Source organism: Haemaphysalis longicornis, unplaced genomic scaffold, assembly GCF_048455015.1.
Source record: "Haemaphysalis longicornis isolate Haplotype H1 unplaced genomic scaffold, Haemaphysalis longicornis Haplotype H1 scaffold_1, whole genome shotgun sequence".
NCBI lineage: Eukaryota > Metazoa > Arthropoda > Arachnida > Ixodida > Ixodidae > Haemaphysalis > Haemaphysalis longicornis.
Genome location: NW_027526203.1, coordinates 469,836,094 through 469,859,500, shown reverse-complemented (window position 1 = coordinate 469,859,500; position 23,407 = coordinate 469,836,094). Strand labels below are relative to the sequence as shown.

General features: G+C 48.3%; 1 protein-coding gene across 3 annotated transcripts in view; it reads left to right on the top strand.

Annotated features, from left to right (window-relative positions):
- LOC144156244 (U-scoloptoxin(11)-Sm5a-like) overlaps nt 1-23,407 on the top strand; it is a 240,614-nt gene that overhangs the window by 103,012 nt on the left and 114,195 nt on the right. For 2 of the 3 annotated variants that reach the window (XM_077688158.1, XM_077688155.1), the window contains exon 2: nt 9,662-9,782. The exons of the other annotated variant lie outside the window; for it this stretch is intronic. The gene's annotated coding sequence lies outside the window, so the exon portion shown is untranslated. The remainder of the gene's footprint in view (nt 1-9,661; nt 9,783-23,407) is intronic. 3 annotated transcript variants of the gene reach the window in all.

Below are 23,407 nucleotides of genomic sequence, written 5' to 3'. Positions count from 1 at the left end.
CGAGGAGGAAAGAGAGTTGTTTAATTGAAAGAGAAAGGAACGACGAAAAGGATGCCTAAGAACCTGTGTACGTGTTTCGCGCAGCGCGTGCCGGGTTTCTGTGGCGCCGCCTCGGCATACCACCCTGCCCACGCACCACGTTTTCCGTCGGCATACCACGTTTTCCGTCTGCCTCCGGTGTTTCCTTCGTTCGCTCGGTCACGAGGCCGACGATGCCGCCAAACCATAGCAGCGGGCGCTTAAGCGCTGCGTACTAAAAGAAGACACAAAATGGAGTGGCGGACAGGAAGGCGTTGCGCTCTCAACTGATTTACTTTTGGAGGAAACACAGCTTATATTCCTATTCCAGTCACCCACGTGGCGCTAAATCATAACCAAACGAACACAATCACTGGGACGTCTACGCAGGCGTAATCTACAACGACATGGCTAAACAAGGTTGTCGCTTAAATGGGCAAACTCTCGGTCGTGCAACGCTATGAAGGGCGTGCTGATGCGGCATGCGGTCTGCCGATCGTCTTATATATACAATATGTGGCGATTATTTCAATCATTGTTCAGTAACCATGTTTTGAAAGCACCGTGGCATCTCCGAGAACCGGCACACAGCAGCATGCACGTGCTACAGTGTTGTGCCAAACGACTATGCGAATACCGGTTCAGTGATCGCCGGTGCTCTGATGGCCTACTGGTTATGCACCTTGCGGATTGTCCCACGCATACGTGTCCACACGAAAGCTGCAAGATTTGCGCTACACCTGTTACGCATTTAACAAGTGGCGCGGAATGTTTCACCGAGGACGAAAAATGCGTGCTCGGTACGGTCTAGAGCTATGACACATATCACCGCCTTCTTCCTGTTTTTGCATTATGAAAGCAGACCACACCTGCAGTAAGAACGCTTTCATTGTATTGTACCATTGTTTGTATGCTCACACGCTTGATCTCTGGCAATTTAACCTACGTGCTAAAATTATTAGCCGGCATTGTAGCAGCAAATAAATAAAAAAAAAAAAAAAAATAAATAAATAAATAAATAAATAAATAAATAAATAAATAAATAAATAAATAAATAAATAAATAAATAAATAAATAAATAAATAAATAATGCATACCGGAGGCTGAAAAGCCCTGTGGGTAGGGCAGATAAAAGGAATTGGGAAATACGACATAAATCAGTTGTAATAAATGTAACATTATATTCAAGTGTCCTTACCAAAGTAGTTGTCTCACAAGATCCCATTGGAGCAACACACACTTCGGCGTTGCCCTGAGGGCAGGGGATGTCCAGCATAGTTCTTGGAGGCACATTATGGTTGCTGTGGCAAGGTGAAAGCGCACCGGTGTTCATTTGTGACTGGATTACTGGAAAGGTACTCGGTCAGCCATTAAACCATTTTATAGAGACCAGTTTTTTAGGGTAAAGTCTCTGATTATTTTCCAATATTTCGGGGTTTTTCTTAACATACTCGACGTGCACTAATGCCGACGTCGAAACCATGGCACTTGCGAGTAACTGCGCACGGCCATCTGAGAAGGTTGAGCATAACCAAATAAAGTGGACCAAGTCAGATGTCTCGTCGCTGCCACGTGGGTGCACCTGAATAGGGGGGTACGCCTTGGGTTCGACCACTTCGAAATCACGTGGGGGGTATAGGCCGAGTCAGCGTAAAGTGTGGTAGCAAAGACCTATCCCGCTACGGGAAGCGTCTTAAGTGAGGCACGATCAGTCCTAGGCTATCCGGTTCCGGCTAGCATCAGCTTTGTGCCACTTGTTACATTGGGAGTTGTTTAAGCGAGGTTGTTGTCACTCTCTGTCGTGGTTTTCTCGCAACTATATATACAGAGTACAAGTCGGGTTGTTATAATGCTTTTATTTGCATGACAAGGGGCCTAAGGGTATTGCGAATGATCTGATTATACGTAGCACGATTTAGAAGCTTTGCAACTGAGAAGGTGAAAAAATCCAGAACCTGCTTATCTCTATCCGGGCAGGTGGCCTTTAATGTCGCACCAATACTCGACCAGAAAAAGCTTAAGAGCCATTGCGCAGGGAGGAGGTAGTTCCTGCAAAAATGATGAAGGCACAAGACATTGCCCAAGCGTTGCCGCCCCACTGCGTAGCGAGCAGCTGAACTGGATCCGCCGAAGCCCTTTGGGCTGAGAGGAAAGAGAGGACCTCGAAGACGGATTAGGCAGGTGCAACGACAGGAAATTCTTGCCTTAGTGAGGCGCCCACAAACATGGTGCTATTTGTGTCTCCGGAAATTGCTACCTCTCGTATTGCTTGCCGTTGGAGGCCTGCACTCTCACTAAGTGAAACACATATAGGTTAACATTCTATGCAATCTTATCTGAATGGCATTAAGGAACACCTGAGGAGATTGATTGATTGATTGATTGATTGATTGATTGATTGATTGATTGATTGATTGATTGATTGATTGATTGATTGATTGATTGATTGATTGATTGATTGACGGACAGATGGACGGACAGACGGCCGGACGCACGGACAGACAGAGAGAGAGACAAACGGACGGACAGACGGACATACAGACAGACACACAGACAGACATACAGACAGACAGACAGACAGACAGACAGACAGACAGACAGACAGACAGACAGACAAACAGACGGACGGACGGATGGCAGCCCTTTATTTTATTAAATGACATTTTTTTCTCTATTGCACTAACAAGTAACCTTGTTAAGATCTCTGTCCGTTGTGTCATTTATAACAACAGGAAGATATAACAGAGTCATAGGCGCAAAATCTAACCGTGGACTTGCGATCAGCAGGCAAGTCCCTCATGAACACAAAAAATGTGAAGGTCCGAGCCAGGATTGCCATCCATCAGATGACGCACCAACGTTGGAGCTCGCTATACGTTGGTGCAGCCAGGGCCGGATTAAGGGGGAAATGGGGGGGGGGGGGCTCCGGGGCTGCAGCCCCGGGCCCCCAGCTGTCAAGGGGCCCCGCTCGATCATATAAAAAAATATCTTGAGTGTGCTCGCTGCGCGCATTGAAAGTTGAAGGTAAGAGCTTCAACCTCACCTTCACACCGATGTTGACTAACTCGTGACAAGTTGACTAACTCGTGACAAGGTTGACAACCTTCGAGTCCATTTCAATTTAATTTAGTTATTCCTACTCCTATTCCTTGTTTTCCCGACGTTTATGAGAAGACGCCTTGGACCAAAAGTCGTCGGTACACAGCTTGACCATGCCTAAGAAGCCACATAAAAAAGGCCCCGAGCTCGGCTCCGGTCCTTTTCGGCACAGGTCATTTCGGTAGTCTTTTCGGTACACGGACGTCTACGTACGCGGGCGTTTCGGCACGCACACGTTTCGGTATAAGAAAGGGTCAGGCATGCGAATAATGAAATCATGGCTGAAGAACGTTGTAAATTGTTTAAGCCTGAGGGACGTTATATGTAATTACTGACAACTTCAGCACTCACCTACGGGCTCATACACAGTTTCTGCTAGAAATTTCAATGTATAGCGCTTGACAAGGAGGTTCATTGCGATGACGACCTGTTCAATAAAGCGAGTGGATTAGTTGAATCGCATAAGCGTGATTGATATCGACTAGATATTTCTCGCTGAATGGTCAGCGTATATATGGTTATTTAAATGTTCAAGGTTGTGTAGGCCACACACGGGGTCGTTCGGCTTCAGCCCGCGCATCTGTGCTGTAGCCTCTACAGGCTGTCTGAGCAACAAGCGTTGCGGACGCTACATGTCCACGCGACTCCATTCGTAGCCTAATTCCCCAGGCGCCACTCCGTGTGGACGCAGAGGCCGTCGGACCAGCCCGACCCTAGCGGCTCCCTTCGAGCTGGGAAATCAGCAGGCCTAGGCGGTGTGAAGAGCTCAGGCGTGGACGCCAAACAAAGCAACAACAACGTATGTTTCCTTTCGGGATGACGAAAGCTGTGTCCACTTAAAAACGAATCCTGCGTGCGGCCCCTTCGATGCCGCCTTGAAAACGGACCTCCGCCGCGATTTGGGGACGGTAAGCTGTTTGTCCCCGTGGGCGCTTTTCGCTTTGGAATAAGCCGGCGGACGACGCGGACCAAAGGTCGGCCCGCAGATCTGGTCCCGCTTAGGCGCGACGGCAGGAGGAGAGGAACCCCCGAAGGAGCGCAGGAAAAACAGTGGACGCGGCAGACGTGTTGAGGACTCGAAAACGAGAGGTCCACCCATACTCGCCTCCGTCGTAGACCCCGAATCTAGACGCGAAGCTTCAGCGTGTTTCCACTACCAGTTACGGCCGAGCAACGACCCGACCGATCGACAACGAACTACTGACTGCTGGAACTCTTGCGCGGCACCCACGGGAGCAGCAGCGCGGGGGTGAGCAAAGACATTCTATCCCTATTAAACTGTTGTCTGATGCCATCTCTCGTGCTCAGCTGTCCCTCTCCAATCCAAAGGGGACCCGTTAATGTGTAACGGCTTGCCGACTAGAAAGACCATCCAGCTGCGGAACAGGAGTTCATCACCGCTGAATAAGTTCGACGGCCATTCGCAAACCCACGCACGAAGCGGACCGCTCCCCAGCCCAAAAAGCGACATTTTTGTGCTTATCGTCTTTGTGCTAATCGTGCTGCGATAGGAAGGCTGCGTTGCGCGACATGTCTGATCCCCCCCCCCTTTCCCCCCCTTCTTCAAAGGCGGCGCGTGTCCTAACGTCCCAACCGCCGCGTGCTTTTTCGTTTGCGCGGGTAACCTACAGGATTTTGGCCCGTAAGCCGTGGCGGCTAACTGTTTGGCAGATGTCTGTGAGTGACAGCTGCCTGCGCGGACTTTGAGCCCTCCCATATATGCAGGCGGAGAACTTTACAATAAAATTAAAACCTTACAGGCGTAATAAATTATGCTTCTTGTAAGAAAATACTATTGTGTACCATGGCGTGTGCATGCCGACACGGCGCTTCGATTAATTGTGAATCTGTGATGGACCGTCCATCAAATCATAATAACTTTTACGCCTGATAAAATCCGTTATATAATACTAGACATCAAGCCAAGAAATTAGTTTCCGGAAAGCGTAAAATTATGTATAATTTATCACTGATCAGAGAGCATAACGTCGGCTTCACCAATTTTCGCATAAAAAAGCGGAATCATCATCATCATCATCATCATCATCATCATCATCATCATTATTATTATTATTATTATTATTATTATTATTATTATTATTATTATTATTATTATTATTATTATTAATATTATTATTATTAGGGCCCCAAGGACGCAGTAGCCCCGGGCCACAAAGTTTCCTAATCCGGCACTGGGTGCAGCCCGATAACCTATGATAACCACTTGCTGTTGCCGCTGTGTAGAAAGTCGTCAATTCAGCCAACTACGCACTCAGGAATGCCTAATTGAGACAATATTAACGAAAGTAGGCTGTGTGGAGCTGCATCAAATGCTTTTCTATTAAAGCACCTAAGTACTACACCTATCTGTGTGGCATTATTAACACCAAATACAATATCGTCTATAAATTATGTTAATGCGGACGTGCAAGATAATCAAAAGGAAAAGTAGCGTTGTGAGGTTGTGAAGAAGTTCCTGTTATGGAGAGGTTTCATGGGTCTAATAAATTATATGCTTTAAAGTTTTGGAGCATACAGGCGTAAGCACTGCGGCGTACAATTATCTGCGTTGGCTCGCCCACACACCTTAAGAATTGTGGTTATGTTAGTTAATTGCCAATCATATGGTAATTTTCCGCATTTCAGTGAGTTTTGAACGGGTTTTATAAAGCGAACTATATATATATCGCCAGAACTAAGACTTCTCCTGCAGGTAGTAATGCTTGCACCAGGACGTTTCTTTTTCTTGATTTTTTCCACTACTGGAGGGCGGGGGGTGTTTTTCAAACGAAGAAACAAAATCAGCAGCCGAAAATAAGTAGCTTTAAACATTGTTTCAGGTGGGAAGACACTAGCGCTCCAACCCAGTCCGAGGTTACCCCACTATGTTTGTTCACTCGCCCTGTGCGAGGCTATTTTCGTTTATACCCACCTCCAGCGTCGGTGCAGCGCGATGCCGTGTCAAAACATCGACAGGTGAGCGGAGGCCATTAGCGGTCTTAGGGGCCAGTTTGACCCACGTTCTCTAAGCAAACACGGGGTTTTCTCGATGACGTCACCCCGAGGTCGCGTTTGTGCGCTTGGCCGTCGCACACGGCCGCTGTGTGGGCGCGTACCGGCGCTTACCGTGTGTACGGAGACGTGCATAGGCCTGCAAGCGGCTATCGGAACAACTTTCTCTCACGGCGAGGGCCAGCTGTTTCCCGTCGCGCAGACATTAGAGCGACACACGGGACGGCTTTGTGCGTTGCGACAAGCCGAATGCTTCGAACGTATACAGTCCGTTCACGAACTCATTCATACAAGCAGAATAATGGGGACCCGAAATTAATCTACACGAGCTGCGGTTAGATTTATTTAAATAATGTCACCCTAAAGATGGTATCAGTCCGCAATTGGATTGCATAAGCTTATAAATGAGTAATCCTATTAAAGTGGGTTAGATTGGAATACGCACGTTAAAGCAAACAAAACTATGCACGCCGAAGATTGGGCATTATGACACTCGATATAAACTTCACCTCGTTGTTCCGAGCTAAATTTCATACGGAAAATTCACCCCTTCCAGCTTCTATTTAGGCGATGACATCCGAGTTGCAGAACGTGTCGTGTGTTGCTAAGCGATGATAGCACAAAGATAATCTTGATTCGCATTTTCTGCTTTCGTGGCATGCGTACACGTTAAAAAATGGCTATATGACTTGCGCGTCATCAGCTCGCTCAACTATTCTGTAGGACGTCAGAAAAAACCGGGCCATCTCCACTAACGTGAAACCTGGGGAGGAGTGAAGCATGCATGCGTGTGTATGAGTGTATTCAAAGATTGTAGGTCTCTCTCTCGCCACACGGCGTGCGCTGATATACGCGACATCCCAAATACGACGACAAAGGAGAAGTGAAATTCGAAACGGAGAACTGCAAATTTTAAAGTTAAAGAGAGTACGGAACGAAATAGAAGCAAGCAAGCAAGCGCGAACGAAAAATGAGTGTCACGGTGTGATTTTTGAGTACGCGTTTTCGCCCATGGTGATGAAACATTCTAGCGCGAGGCGTTGGAAAACGAGTGTCCCGATGTTTTAGTACCGTGTCGACATGAGAATACGACGACGAACGACGTCGATGACATGAGACGCCGACAGCCCCATCCCCTGACGGTGTTCGCCCCTGAAACAGGATTGTGTGATCTTCGTCGATAGTGCACGCACAGCTGCTGGGCAGTGAGCCAAGTGAGAACAAAAAAGAATCCCCGTCATGAAAGACGAAGACCCAGCCCTCGATGCTGATAACCCCTGTTATATATGTGAGTCGGGAAGAACTCCAGAATGCAGGAAGCGTTGAGCAGCACAGCTGATTGAATCCGCACGAGAAGACACGCGACGCCGCGATTCTGAGCCAACAGATCCCAGGACTCAAAAGATCCAGCGACTCGAGAGACACGGCATTGGACCTTCTGACCAGTCTTGAATCTCTTGGATCAGCAAATGTGAGCGCCAAGCGATTCAACCGGGCAGGACAAGACTCGTTGCGCTTTTCGGCTCTTGGGATCTCGTACTGACTCTTTCGGCCTCTTGGCTTGCTGCATCTCTTGACTCCGCAATCAGGTTGATTGATTGATTAATTGATTGATTGGGGGGGTTTAACGCACCGACGCTTCACAGGCGATGAGGCACGCCGTAGTGGAGGGCTCCGGATTAATTTTGACCACCTGGGATTAATTTTGACGTGCGCCGTAATCTAAAACACACGGGCGTTTTAGGAACGAAGCCCCCTAGGGGATTGGGCGGTCGGCGTCTCATGTCGTCCTCGTAACCATCGTCTCATGTAGTCACGGTAGTAAAACACTGGTACACTCGTTTACGCCTCGCGCTAGAACATAACGCACACTAAAAAAAAAAACACACCGGGACACTCGTTTACGCCTCGCGCGATAGTTGTCGGTTCGTCTCACGGCAGAAATTGCGACGTTGAGGCTGCCTTATACGCTTTCCTGGCCACCCTGACGAATTTCTTCGGTACGAGTAAGTTTGTGGCGCGGCAGGCTCTCCGAAATCCTGCTCATGTGAGTGGCTGCATGGGCCTGCTCTTTCCTTCCTGCTCTTCCACACTGCTGCTCCTTCCTTGGTCGGGCGCTTTTGGTTCAGGATTTTCTCTATTTTGTCGATTGCGAGATCGGCTCTGCCGCTTGACTCTAAGCCCTGCCGAGCCTTCTTACATGACTGCTCTCTGGGAGCAGGGACGCCGTACTTGTTTTTAGGGTAATATTTGACTTCTTGGCGCCATCCGTCGTTTCCCATACGGTGCCTGCGGCGGGGACAGAACCGCGGGAATATCGAAAAGTAGTTCGGAAATTCGTGCAATTAGGCGGCATATACTGGATGTTATTTAAGTTCGTTCCTGCTCATAATCTACGCTTTCCTTGATTTTTCATAGACTGGCGCTGATCGTTTGCCCCTGTTTTAGTTAGGTTGGCCAATGTTGGTACCGGCATTTGTTCCGGTGGAAAACACGCCGCGGTGGCTCAGTGGGCGAGGCGTTGTGCTGCTGAGCCCAAGGACACGGGATCGATTCCCGGCCGCGGAAGCAGTTTTCCTTGTGGAAGCAGACAACTAAAACGCCCGTGTGTCGAGGGGGTCGAAATTATCCGGAGCCCTCCACTCCGGCGCGCCTCGTAGTCCACATGTGGCTCCGGTACGTTAATTACGCGAAATTTGAAATCTTTAGCTTACGGTGGGCAGGCGCTTTGTTGGGATGGCGTCTGCTGCGGCCACCGCTGGCGAACGTGTCTGCCGAGCATGCTAACACCGACAGGGCTTATAACGAACTTCGCTGCGCAGGCGCGGCACCTGCTGGAAATGTGTATACTTTCCTTCGTCTCCGCCGTAGTATCCTTGTCCTTCTTTATGCATTTCAGTTGCCGGTGCGCTTTATTCCAGATTCAAGCGAGCCGTGGCATATCTGGCTACCTCAGTGGTAGCTTCCGGGTGGCAACGATGACGTACTTCCTCGGTCGCCTAATGAGCACGGCTGATAGCGGACGGCAAGCAGCCACGGGGAAATCAAAAAATGAGCCTATAATAACGCTGTCGCGTCAAAAACGACGCCGTGCGAACAGACCAGGACAGGGGACAGTCATGCGAAGATATTTCTACGCTCGCCATGTTGACCTCCGGTCTTTGAACTCGATTGTTTGCGCAGTATTTGCTTTTCGTAGTGCCGGGTGACGCCACTGTGGCCAATCCTGCAAGTCGCTTTGATGGCGCCAACAAATATTTTTGAGTACTTGCATCTTTGCAATTCTCTTGCATGCAACTGAAACGCACTTTCAACTAGGTTTCCATAAGCAATAAACGAAGAGATTTTTCTACTGAAAAAGTGTGTCGGTGGTAAAAGTTTTGCTCTATAGATTAACATGGCTCCTAAGCATTGTGTAAGACCGCATGTTTTGTGTATTCATAGTATTTGGTTTCGCAGGCTGTGCTTACGCTATTAGAATGCCATAGCAAGCTCGACGTGTAAAACGCGGCGCTCCGATGCCGTCGCGCAGGACGTGCCCTGTCCAGGCAGCGCAGCTCGAAGCGACCGGGAGATACCGAACCCGGCGGACTCACTGACGTCACCCGCCGCACCTGGAACCGCCCAGAGACACGCGTATCCAGCACAACGCCGTAAGTGAGCAGTACTAAAAAAAAAATTAGTGCCCTTCCACTCTGTGAATAAGCATGACCTGCGAAGCTGGTTGCTGGACGCAGTACACGGAGTGCACGAAAGAAAACACGTTTGTTCGTAACTTGCGATTGAGCATACTTCCTAGACAATTCGCTGAATTAAACTTGGAAGGACCCCAGCTTCAGTATCGCGGACAAACATGGAACTGCGTGTTTTACTCCCGCGTCGTAGGCATCTTACTGTTTGTGGAACACAACAACCCAATCCGCACGACCACTGAAAGGAGACCGGACAAGTCGCATTGGGTTATTTGACGTCCACGTATAAGCCTCCCGCCCTCACAACGGATATGTCATCAGTAATGCCATAAAACCTAAAGGTTCGCATACACGCCAACTCCCCCAACCTCCGCTCCCAACTCATGCACGCCGGCAACCGGTTATGTGCGCGGGCTTGGAAGTGAAAGAAACCGTCGAAAATGTCTCTCTAAAAGCCATTTAAGCTGAACAAGTAATATTGCCCCCCGTCGGCGTTCCAAGGGGGAAAGTTGCCGTTCATGCGGGAGGGATTCGCAGCTACTCCACGAGCTGGAACTAGAGGACGTAACGGCAGCCGCAGCGGCTTTCTATTCTTTTCGCGCCTGTTCGTGCTTCTGTTCGGACCAACGCTACTTCAATTCCCGCTCTTCCTCCAAACGAACCACATGCGTTCGTCCCATAGTGAGTTAAAGCGGGAAGGTCTCGTGCTTTATTGCAGCGGACAAACATGCGGCTGTCCGTTTCCTTCCCCCGTCGTTGGCATCTTACTGTGTGTAACACAGCAACCCAGATGGAAACCGCTCGATTACCGAAGACAGCTAACAGGACGTATTGAGCCATGAGACTTCCACATTTAAATCTCAAACCAGCTCAACGGGCATTATCGGAAGCGGCATGGAGCCCAGCTGCGCGCACGCCCCACTTCTTTCCCCCCCGCAACCCGTGCACGCATAAACCAGCAACCGGTGATGGGCGCATACTGAGGCATAATAAAATACACCGGCGAAAATGTCGCTCGGAAAGCCTTTCAAGCTGAAGAAGAATTATGGGCTCACGTCGGCGTTCCAACCGGGCAAGTGGCCCTTCAATTCACACCCACTCGGCGAGGTGGAATTTGAGACAGCCACAGCGGAAGCGGCTTTCGGTCATTTTGACGCTCATTCGCGCTTCTGTGTATTCTCCGCAATCATCTGATGCTACCGCCGTTGTCAGCCGATAGCGCAGCTTGGGAAAGATCGAGGCATCGCTAGTGGGGAGGGGAATAGCAGTTGTAGTGGGAGGCCGGCGGTGGCGAGGAGGAGCCCTGGAGCGGCGCCGAGTAAACCGGCTTCACCGGAATCAAAAGGGGGTGGGGTGTGAGACATATAGTGCTTCGCAGTAAAAGCTGCCCAGGGCACGTAAGTCAGCATGCTTTGAACGCGAAAGCATTATGGATTCCCCCGGAGACACGCAAGCAAACTGAAGTGTCCCGAGGAATGTTTTGCTATTTTATGTATTTTTTTATTATATAAACGAAGTCAGCTTCACTTCCCGCCACTACTTCCCTAAAATAAGCGTTCTCTGGGGCAGAGGAGCGCCTGTTGTCGCCACACGCTGCGCTCCGCGGGGTTTTTATTGAGTAAGCATCCTTTGTCGAGTATACCCCAGCAACGAAAAGCGTTGTGCCTTGTATCTGCACAATAGCGCATGATTTGCTAAATTAAGATGTTTTAACTTCGCAAATTACGCGTTATTACGTATGCATGCATGCATTATCATGTATCCATGCGTTATGTCCGGATAATGGTTCGAATAGTCTAAATGTAGATTGTTTTATTTGAGAAAAACAAAACCGAAACCAAAATTAGCAATTAATTCAAAAATTAGCAATGCACTAACCAAATCCCAAAATTCTATCTAGTTCACCGCTTTCGCGCGAGTAACACATAATAGAAAACTAAAAAAAACACAAAAAATCTGGAAAGCACCAGTCGTGTAACGTCTGGTATCGGCGCACAAATGCATAATTTGCGAAGCTAAGACCGTTAAAGGCTATAACATTATAGTTACAAGAGATCATTGGGAAGCAATAAAAAACCAAAAATGAAACATCTATAACCAAACAAAACCAAAGGTCCCCCAACATCGCCCAAATATACTCCAACGCGAACTATATGCAACCAGGAGTCGCTTTTGCTCGCCGCCAAATCTCAATTAAAAAAAATCAAAATGACATGGCGAAATTACAGAGATCTATGTAATCTTGCGCCCTCACGTGATTTACTCAAAAACCAAAAAATACCACACAAGATACCACCAAGAAAACTTAAGGTTTACGAAGTAAGGTTTACGGAGAAGTGGAGTAAGAATTATGCACAAAATTTCTGCACAATTCTTGCTACCATTCTCTTTGGATGGTCAGCAGCGCCGGATTTTTTTACTCGTAAGGCGTTAATTAAGACTTCCGTCTTAATCATCTTTCCTCTCTACCCCTGCCACCACTCGCATAACCAATAAATCCCCGTAAAAAACCGTCAGAAACTTCAGTAATCAAGTTGAATGGGTACAGAAAAAAGAGCAACCGACCCTGTGGGTGCCGTCGCGCTGCTTCGTGAAACTATCCTACAAGTTTTTTTCTTTCTTTCATCCAGCCTACTCGAAGCTTTACCCGTTTAATCGGGTTAGTTCAAGCCTTCTTAGCAGTTGCATGCAGCAGAGCAATTGCACAACGCCTGAAACTAGGCGTGTTTTTTTTTGTTTGTTTGTTTACGTGAAACACAGCTTGACTCCATGCTCCCCGGAACCTCATTACGGTGCCGACGCGTCTCTGAGTATCGGAGGGTGCGCTAACAGCAGTTTTTTTACGCACCCCCGTTCCCGGAACGAATTAACGCGCGGGTCGTTTCTAGAATTTAACAAGCAGAGGCTAGCGTAGGATCGCCGACTGCGATCTGGGACGATGCTTCGCAAGGAACGCAGAGATGAAAGGCCTTCGTAAAGTGACAGCCTGGCGTCATATAAGTAAACGTTTGTAGCGGTCTCATACAGTGCTTCTTTTGTTCCTTAAACACGAGACACCCAGATGTCTGTATATTTTCTGTTATAAGAGTGAAAGCGCTGGGTAGTTCAATAAAAAGAAAAAAATCCTTCCACTCTGAAGCCTGCGCGTACTCTGAAGCCCAGCACATGTAGAATTACATAATCAGAGTAGCATGCACATACCCACGGAGGGTATGAGCTATGCTCTGGGCTTACCGTTTATGTTCTAACGCCTTACAAAACAGCTAATCAACTTCGTGACTTCAGTAGATGAAGAAGTTCTATCGATCAATTAATAAATCAATTATAAATTAGCGCGCAAGCACTAGGAGGGCCTACCAAAAAAAATGTGTGCTCGCACTAGCCTCGCGCAGTATATATACATACCGACAGGGTAGCGCATACCCGCATAGTCTTAGAGCACAGCGCTGCACAAGCAGTCAGTCATCTGTGCTAAGTCTGAAGCCCACACTTACACAGGGCGAGCAAGACCCCTCTGGACCTGCCTGACGATGCAAATAAAACAAAACATTTTTGCCCATCCAGAACAAACCTGCGTCAGATCTCCTCCTAAATTTTCCCTTCTCTACATATATTCAATATACTTTATTGCTTCTGTATCTATAAGAGTTAAAGTTATCCTCCCACAAGGGCCACGGCAAAACCAAGACGCTTTGGATTCCAAAGGACACTTTATTTCACCTTGTCCTTTAGCCCGCCTGCCCCAACAGGCCTAGAAGTCGCCATGCCTTCAAAAAGGCTTTCCTATCTCGTTCTACCCCCTCCCCTCCCTGCCTCCGTTCATCCCCCCTCCCTCCCCCCCCCTCTCTCTCTCTCTCTCTCTCTCTCTCTCTCTCTCTCTCTCTCTCTCTCTCTCTCTCTCTCTCTCTCTCTCTCTCTCTCTCTCTCTCTCTCTCTCTCTCTCTCTTATCACGACATACAGACGTGGGTAGGAACGGCCATGCGAGATTTTTAAATCCTATAAAAGAGGCGTCTTTTCCATAGACCAACGCTAGCCCCCCTTAGGTGGGCTAGCGTTAGTAAAGGTCGGTAAAGGGTAGGTAGGCGTTGGTAAAGGGTTGGTAAAGGTAGGTACGCGTTGGTAGGGTATCAAATGGTAGCGTTGCTGTTACTTCAGGAAACACCCATGCCATGCCTGACCCACTCCACCATGTAGGGGGAAAAAGCTATTTGTCAAGAACAAAATTGCAACGCTGTTATACAAATGGTGTACTAGTTACATAAGTATATTTTCCCCTTGATTCTATTCGCAAGCAGACAGACGGTCAGCCAGACTATATTTATTTTTCAACCGGTCGCAACGCTAAGCGACCACACGCACCCCCGCGTGGATGTGCAACATATAAACACCTTTACAAATTTTTTCATTCAAAACAAATTGGTGCACGTTTAATTCCGCGATCATATGTTCTTGTGTAACAGTTTGTCTCCGTCCCCGAAATAGGCTGTCCGAATCCGAGAGACTGCTGCCGTTGGTACAACTTATGTGGACCGCCGCTTCTGCGCTCGTCGTGTTTCGTAACCATGGCGCGATGTACACTGTGACAGTGGCTTTCCTTCCATGAGGAAATGACAAGACGTTCCTTAAGGCCTGCTTTGCCGCGCAAAGTAATAGAAAACAACATTCTGCTGCCTTTCGCTTGCTACGCCGTGCACTACGTCCACAGGCAACTACTGCTACCAGAGCGCTTACAGAAAAGCGCGCCAAATGCTTTAGCAGTACATAGAGAAGTGACAAATTGCCCGTTATGTAAAAGGGTGATCAATAGCATGCCTCACTGCATGCCTTAAAATGGGCCTCGGGCAAGAAATAATCCAAAGAGAACGTGATAATCTCCCTAAATGTATGCGAACGAGCTCGTTCGGTACATTGGGGGTAGCTATTATCGGATAGTACCGGATAGTACCAATTTGGCGGTAGCGGAAAAAATTCTTTTGGATAGAATGATCCTGGGAAAAAAGATTCAGGATATAATGGTCCCGGTACAGATAGTCCCGGAACAAATGGTGCCTACTCCAAAGCATGGAGAAAGAAATGGTCCTGGGCTCGGCACCACTCGTATGTCGTTCAGGAATATAGCCCAAAGAAAGTCTTGCGGCGTGTTGGGGGAAAGGTTGGAAAGGTTAACTGTCTCTTCCTGAGTGGTTTAGTGCTACAGGAAATTAATCTTTGAGGTCGACGAGACAATGCGGAAGCTATTTTAGTTCGAAGCCCGATCAAGCATCAAAAAGTAGAAAGATCTGTTAAGTGTTTTTAATTACGGTAGCATTCCTCATTTAAGAAATATTCGGCGTACAAATATACACGTTACTTTTCTTTTTTTATTTCTTTATATCAAGTGAGAAGTTAGGTGCCATTTTAAAATTGCAAACGTGGGAGAAATTAGGTTTTAAACAACGTCTCTTCCCAATTTGAGTTTATTTCCTCGGGCAGTAAGATATTTAACCACCCTACCCCGCTAACATATTCGAAGGTGCACAAACTTTCCATGCAAGTAATGCACGCGAACAGAACTTATTAGAACGGGGACTCTATTATTAGACTCTCGTCTCTTTTAGACCTTTTAGACTTAACTTATTAGACTCTCGAATGCGCACCGTCTCAGCACGTGTTCTGGACAAGACATTGCTTTTATCGACTCAGCCGCTTCAACTTGTAATTTAGAAGTAACTAGAGTGGTACATTTTATCTAGGTTGGCGGAAGCACGTACAGTAATTACCCGTCATGTCATTAGTTACGTCGTGGTCTTTTTCTCCAAGCGCGCACGCATGCACTTCAGTTGAAATGACCTTTCCGCAGGCTGTCGCCGACGCAAGCAGTACTTTTCAAGGAACAAGTGATTGCATGGGGTCCCATTTTTTGTCTTGATTGGGAGTTGCTGCTAATCGTGAAAAACTTCACTTCGTCAAAAGAGTTTATTTCCGACTGCAGACACGGTTTTGGTTTTGTTTTGTTTTTTGGGGTCACAGATATTTGGTCAATGACAAACTCTCGCAGAGAAAGGTAGTTTAAACTGATTTTATATTTCTGGGGCTACTCAAACTCGAAACTTTTTGCCTGTCTGTCTGTGCGTCCGCCCGTCCATAGATTCAACTGCACGGCCAAAGTTGAAAGAACCCTTGAACGAGACGCCGTATGAGCGAAACATTTTTGATCTAATAAATCTAGAAATGGGCTCCATAGTTGTCAAAATTGTTCAGCAAAAATATTATATTAGGCTTATTTGTGGCAGAACGTCAAAACATAACTGGTGTTTGCAGCGTTCTTTTAATTAAAAGTTGATGTGTGCTCGATTTTTGCGAGCAAATGAAAATTGGCTGGCGATTACGATGGTCTTGAATGCGATATTTGGGCGCAGCAGCAGTGCGCTGTGGCAGCACTCACTCGTGGGTTCTCTCAACGGCAGCGATGATGAGCCTCTACGTCGGCGGCGCGAAGTGCACCCCAGGAAGGGACCACGAACTGCGTCTTAAGCGAACGCAAATCATAGTTACGCCCACGCCCCCCTCACGTTTTCGCCAAGGGTCGCGCCGTCGAGCACCTCGTGCGGGCACAGCATACGGCCCCCTCCCCACCCCCACCGTACACTTTCGGAGATCGCTGGCTGGCGCCTCCACGGCGAACCGCCCTCCCCTCCCAATCTCGCGAGACTCTTCTCCTTTGATTTCTTTCATCGCTCGCTGATGATCTAATAAATAATAATTAATAATCTAATAATTATTATAAAAATCTAATAATAATTTCTTGTTGAAGACAATGTTTTAACCACAAAACACAGACAAGGCTGGCGTTCGATACACTCGTTTGGGGCTCGAGCGCTAAGTCCCAACAGATGGAGCGTCAGTAGAACGAACGCGGCAAAATTGAACGCCGCATACCTCCAACGGGTGGACCGAGACAGGAGGGGAACAGGGTGAGAGGTGGGTGGATTAGAAGAGACGCAGTTACGCGGCAGACACGGCAGATGACAATCGTCTTTCGACGACATTTGCAGCGACGTGTGCAAATGCGGGGCCTTTTTTTTTTTTTTTTTTTTTTTTTGCTGACATCCTTTGCAGAGAAAATAAGTCGAAACCATTTTACCCTACGATGGAAGAACTTATACGAAGGAACCATGCGAATCTTGGTGTCAGTGCGTCCATCCATTCGTATACGTCCACTTTCCCTTTTGAAAACCCTCGTCGCGCACTCACGGCTGCTTGCATTCGTACCGCTGACAAGAAAGCCGATTCACCACCATTCAACCTCATGAGGGTACGGACACCGTAATTCGCCGGCGTTTTAGCGCAACACTCACGCCCTTCATGCTGCTGCCGTGTATGGCTCATTTTTAACGCAGAGGGAAAAATGGACAGCGCGACATTACAAAGGCCAAACTCTGGTTCTCAATTGAAGGGGTGCATTTAGAAAGGGGGAAAACGCCAGAGAGACCAAGTGGAATCTGTCACGAAGTAAGGGCAGAAGTGAAATCTGTTTCTGTCATTGCTTTATGCGCGGTATGAAAGGAACTCGCGCCGCGGTACGTGTTGCCCTTGGGACTTGACAGGTGCGATTTGCTTTACTTGCGCTATGACAACACTCTTGGCCGCAGGGAAAATTCGTCTGTGTGCGCATGCGTCCCGATGTCCGTCCATAACAATCACACGATTCCGGGTAAACCATCCCGCAAAAACGGTTTGCAGCTACGGCCGAATGGTATTGAAGATTTTCTTTCATATTTTGTGACTCACCGCAATCCTGACAAGTGGAATTGCGTGCCCTCGTTTATAAAGACTTTACTGGAGAGCGAGCACTCGTGCTGTGTAATTACTTTTCGTGTTTTCCCACCTTACGCACTGCGATTGAAAGGAGCGCGCATCAACACATTAACTTGATACACGTCTCATACTGGCTTTTTAATAATTCAGGTCAATATATGCACGCAAAAAGCAGACTTTATTACTTGAAGCGCTTTGCTTTCTCCTCAAAATGTGGTTTAAATGGACGGATTTCTTCGTGGGCATTTTTTTAGCCTCGACATGCACAGCTGTGCGAAAGCAAGCTTTATTTCATTAAAAAACTAAGCAAGGTGGACAGTTTTATGAGAACGTTTGCTACGAGGTTCGGCACGGAATCATTTGCTTCGGAACATTTTTTCCTGCTTTGGCGCTAGGACCATTTGTTCTGGAACCATTTGTTCTGCAACAATTTGTCCCGGTACCCTTAATTCCGGGACCATGTGTTCTGGAATTACTTGTTCCGGAACAATTAATTCCGGAACCATTGTTCCGGGACAATTAGTTTCTGGAGAATGTCTTCCGGCACCATTTCTTTCTACAGCCGCAAATTGACAGGGATCAGAGAAGATAAAAAATGAATGAGCCTACAAAAACCATTTACATGAAGCGCCCACCACGCTCCATTTAATAAGGGTGGAAAGCGGCGATGGTGATGTAACCTCATTTCCTTAATATTTCTGTGACATTTGCGTGCCTGCATCTACAGGCGATGACATGCAGCTAGAAAAAAGCCCAAGCGGTGCTCCTGGCGCTCGAACGGGCGCCGACTACGCCCCCACCGAGCCTGATTTACTGGTGGGCTTTGCTCGCTTGGCACAAGGAGCGCAGATGCGATCTGCGGCGGCTCTGGTTCACCCTGGACTCTACGGATCCAGGCCCCGGCCGCTGATGATGCGTTCTGTCCGAGCGGAAGAAGTTCGCCGTGGTCGAACAAGTGTCTCGGTCTTACTCAGCAGGCTTCGCGCCCCTGCTGGTGATTTCTTCTGGCGCCGCCACCGCCTGATGATATTGAAAAGCCTGATCGCGTGCCGGCAGTCGCTCGGCGCTGCCGCGTTCATATAAGCCACTCATTTATCGCGTGCCTAGGCGGCTGCAAAGCCCTATACGTACACCGGTGTAGACAGGGTGGATCCTGACCGAGTGGCGCAGGTGCGGCCGTTTCGTCGAATAGCCCTTCTGGCTGGCGGTAGTCGCTGCATATATACGCTGGTCCCACGCCGACGAGCTTGAATGCGATAGTTAGGTCAGTCCATCAACAGCTCCTCGTTTCCAGCAAAGACGGAAGTAAAATCAGGACATCGCCACCGTATCTCGAGAAAAAATGGTCAGGGCTTACATTCTTCCGAGCAATGCGGCTGTACAAGGCTGGGTGCGCTAAATGGGCCATGAAGACGACAGACAACTTCGCTTCAATTGAAAAACTGCCTCCTCAGAATTACAGATCATGTCCATTTTAACATGCGCTTCGACAGTGACCAAAACCGAAGAAAGGGTTGGCGGCGTAACTTTCCTTTGCTCCTAGAGTCTGTGGATTCTTTATTTTTTCTTTGCAGCGTCTAATGGCGGTTTTGCTGCAATTAAAACACAGAGTCATCTGGAGCGACTTCAAGGACCGCGCCGAAAACAGTGTCGAAATTATCGTTTCGTGAGAGCAGACGACTGGGCATCTGTGGGATCATACGGCACTTTGATCAAAACGAAAGGCTTTTCGAATGAGCCTGGGTGTGAGGTTCGTAATCCCTTTCTCCTACCCGAACGTAGGCTTTCAACAGTTTCTTCGCCGTAGCGGCGTTGTTATCGGCTCAAAGGGATGAATGCGCAAGCACTTCCATGTTGCAAGAGCAACGCGCTGCAATTAGATAGGCACCAGCTCGCCTCCGCAGGCCTGAACGGAACTCCGCTTGTAAACAACAGCTCCATTGTTGGACACGTGGCGCCGTGTGACAGGGACGCACGTTCCGCGTTTCCCCCGAAGTGAACGACACCTGCGGGGGTTTCGCGCTGCCCACGCATACCCGAAACTCTGTGCGCGCTTGCAGCCCGGAAGTGTTTGCTCATTCATACTAAAGCTACTAAATAAGCTACGCTTTTTATTTAGTGGTTCTAATTTATCCCACTGAGCCAAATAGAAAGCGGCTGCAGCAAAGAATGGGAGAAAAGCTCTGGTAAGGGCGAGAGAAAGTGGTCGGTAGCGTTACACGTCCCACCCGAAGTTTACAAAGGAACGAAAAAAAAGAAAAAAAATTACATCATCTTCCCACGTGGGAGCCCTGAGGGGATGCAAAGCCGTGGAGTAGTAGCGTGTTAATTGGTTGTTAGAGTAAAGACACGTGTAGTAGCGTATTAAATGTCTTCTTTATTTATCGAGTAGTGGGGAACGTTTTGCGGCTTCTCGTTCTCGAAGCGAGGAATCCGCTGTTCGACGCTGGCGTTTCGAAGCGTTGTCACGTTGCCGAACGCCATCTGGATCAGCTACTCGCCGCTGGCATTTCAAAGCGGCTTCTCGTTCTCGAAGCGAGGAATCCTCTGCTCGACGCTGCCGTTTACGTTCGGCGTCGCGAGCTCTCCTGTGTACAGCCTTGTCTTCGGAGGTGCTCGCAGTTCTGACAGTGTGCTGGCTGGCGCTAGTTGAAGGTGTGCCAGCCAGTTCGCTGACGGAATCGTTGGCGTCCATTTGCAGTCATCGGACGGCGCAGTACCGAAGAAGCAACTGAGCGGAGCGCAGAAAGGTCTATTTGCAGAGCAGAGGGAGTGAAGAGGAGGAGCAGCGCGCATGCGCGTGATTGGACAGCTGGTGTGCAGATGGGAGAGGAGGAGGAGCGCACGCTAGCGCACAGGGGGTGTGGAGAGGAGGAGAGGTGCGGACGCCGGACGATGGAGGGTCGACTACTTTGCATCTAAAACGCCGCCAGTTTGACGAGAAGGAAAAGCAGCTGTCGTTAGAAATTCCTGCCCAATCTTCAAGCCGCCGTTTCTAAACAAATGCGGCCGAAACAACAACCACAGCAAAATGGAAAATTTGGCACCAAAGCACACAAGAAAAAAATCATTGCCCTTCCACTTTGTGCAGAAGGATGACCAGCGACGCTGGGCGCAGACCAAGGATTGCACGATACAAACCACGTTTGTTTGCAGTTTACTACTGAACATACTTCCTAGTTAGCTGAATGAAACTTGGAAGGACTAGAGTTTTTGCGAAGGAAAGTTTAGGGTTTAAGGAAGTTTAAGGAAAACCAGAGTTTTATTCAAGCAGACAAACATGGGGCTGTCTTTTTTCCTTCCATGCCGTGAGAGGGAAAACAGACAACCCCTATGTAATACACCAAATCAAACGCTCGCCCACAGAACACAGCAGTGAAGTCGCATCGGGTAGCGAGGCGATCACGTTGAAATCTCCCACCAGCTGAACGGGCATGTCATCGGTGAGCGTATGAAGCATTTCTGTGCGTGCATCCCAACCGGTGGTGATGTCCGCGTGTTTAGAAACACACCGGCAAAAAATGTCGCTTCGGAAGCTCTTCAAACTGATCGAGAAAAAACACCGGCGAAATCGTCACTCTAGAAGCTCTTCATGAAGGAGACACAAAAAGTTGAAGATGACATCTAGGTCAAGGCCTTAAGATGTTCGACGTGATAGCGTTACTTTAACTTCTAGAGACAGAAAGAGAGAGCAAAACTTTTATTTAGCTTATTTACGCGTAGGAGTGGCTTCCCACTCCAGAAGTCCAAACGCCGTCTTCGCCCATTTCGCCCTCTCCGTCAGCATGACCTGGTCAGTGAGGTGTGCGCTGGACGGCGCAGTCTCCCACTGCTCGAGGTTGGGGCTAGGGAAAGGGGGGTGGGGGGGGAGTTGCAATGTCTGGGTTTTGACTACATTCCCGGAATATGTGGTACAGTGAGCCTGACTGTCCGCAGAACTTCCATTGCGGTGAATGTTGGTTAGGGTACTACATCGAAGTCGAAAAGGATCGGGGAACGTGCCGGTTTGTAATAATCGAAGCGTGGATCCTTGGTATTTACTTATTTTTGGGTGTGGCGGTGAGTAGATTATTCGTTTTAGCTTGCAATTATGGCTAATGTCCCGGTAGGACAAAACAGGGGTGGGGTCAGGCTCTCTTCCCATGGCCTGGTTGGCGAGGGCGCAGGCCGTGGCGTGGGCGAAATCGTTGCCCGCGAGGCAGGAGTGTGCCGGGGCCAAACTATCATGACCTTTCGCATTGGGGCCTTTGCGCTCAGGAGGCGGTGCGCTGCTGGAGTAACCGTTCCCGCAATGAATCATCTGCAGGCCTCGGGGAGAGAGGGGCGGGCGACCTATATATATATATATATATATATATATATATATATAGCGAATCAGAAAATGGGAAATGAGGGGCTCCGAGAAATAAGACATGAAATAAGGGTTGGCAGTCAAGAAAACCTTGGAAAGCAAAGGGGAGGTTGTGGTGAGTCATAGAAAGAGATGAAGAATTTTTTTAGTCGAAAAGAAAGTGGTGAAAAAATGCCCGCCGGGTGGGATCCGAACCCACGACCTCCAGAATACCGGTCTGGTGCGATAACCACTACGCTACCGGCGGGGCTGTTTCCCCAGCACTTTCTCGGGTATTTATGTTAAGGTATTTTTGTTTCCTGCACTTCACCCCGAGTAGTCAGAGTGGCGCTGGCTACCACCCCCAAGTGCAGGAAACAAAAATACCTTAACATAAATACCCGAGAAAGTGCTGGGGAAACAGCCCCGCCGGTAGCGTAGTGGTTATCGCACCAGACCGGTATTCTGGAGGTAGTGGGTTCGGATCCCACCCGGCGGGCATTTTTTCACCACTTTCTTGTCGACTAAAAAAATTCTTCATCTCTTTCTATGACTCACCACAACCTCCCCTTTGCTTTCCAAGGTTTTCTTGACTGCCAACCCTTATTTTCTGTCTTATTTCACGGAGCCCCTCATTTCCCATTTTCTGATTCGCTACATGCTTAACGAGGGCCTCTGTTCTGGCAGTCTTGGTGCCAAAGGGAGCTTAAGAGGGTTCAACGCTGGTCGACCACTCTCGACATGTCGTAGACACTCGAGTCACGGCCCGGGGGTTAAAAAGAAGGTCCCCTTCACCCCGAGTAGTCAGAGTGGCGCTGGCTACCACCCCCAAGTGCAGGAAACAAAAATACCTTAACATTAATACCCGAGAAAGTGCTGGGGAAACAGCCCCGCCGGTAGCGTAGTGGGTATCGCACCAGACCGGTATTCTGGAGGTCGTGGGTTCGGATCCCACCCGGCGGGCATTTTTTCACCACTTTCTTTTCGACTAAAAAAATTCTTCATCTCTTTCTATGACTCCCCACAACCTCCCCTTTGCTTACCAAGGTTTTCTTGACTGCCAACCCTTATATATATATATATATATATATATATATATATATATATATATATATATATATATATATATATATATATATATATATATATATATTGTAGAACAGAGACGTACGGGACGAGGGATGCCGTAAGGACACATATCAAAGTTGCAGTCCTTATTGCCAGTGCTGTTTGGCGTTTTTTAACAGTGTTTTATAGTGCCGAATGAGGTATGATTGCCTTTTTTTATGCAGGAATAAATAATAGAAAATTCAAGTCGAGAGAAAATGCGCCGTTTTTTCCGGACGCGGGAATCGAACCCACAACCTCCGCATAACGCGTGCGGTGCTCTACCATTGAGCTAGTTCCGCGGCGACTCCCCTCTCGACTATACCGCGGGGTTTTGTATTTACGACTGCT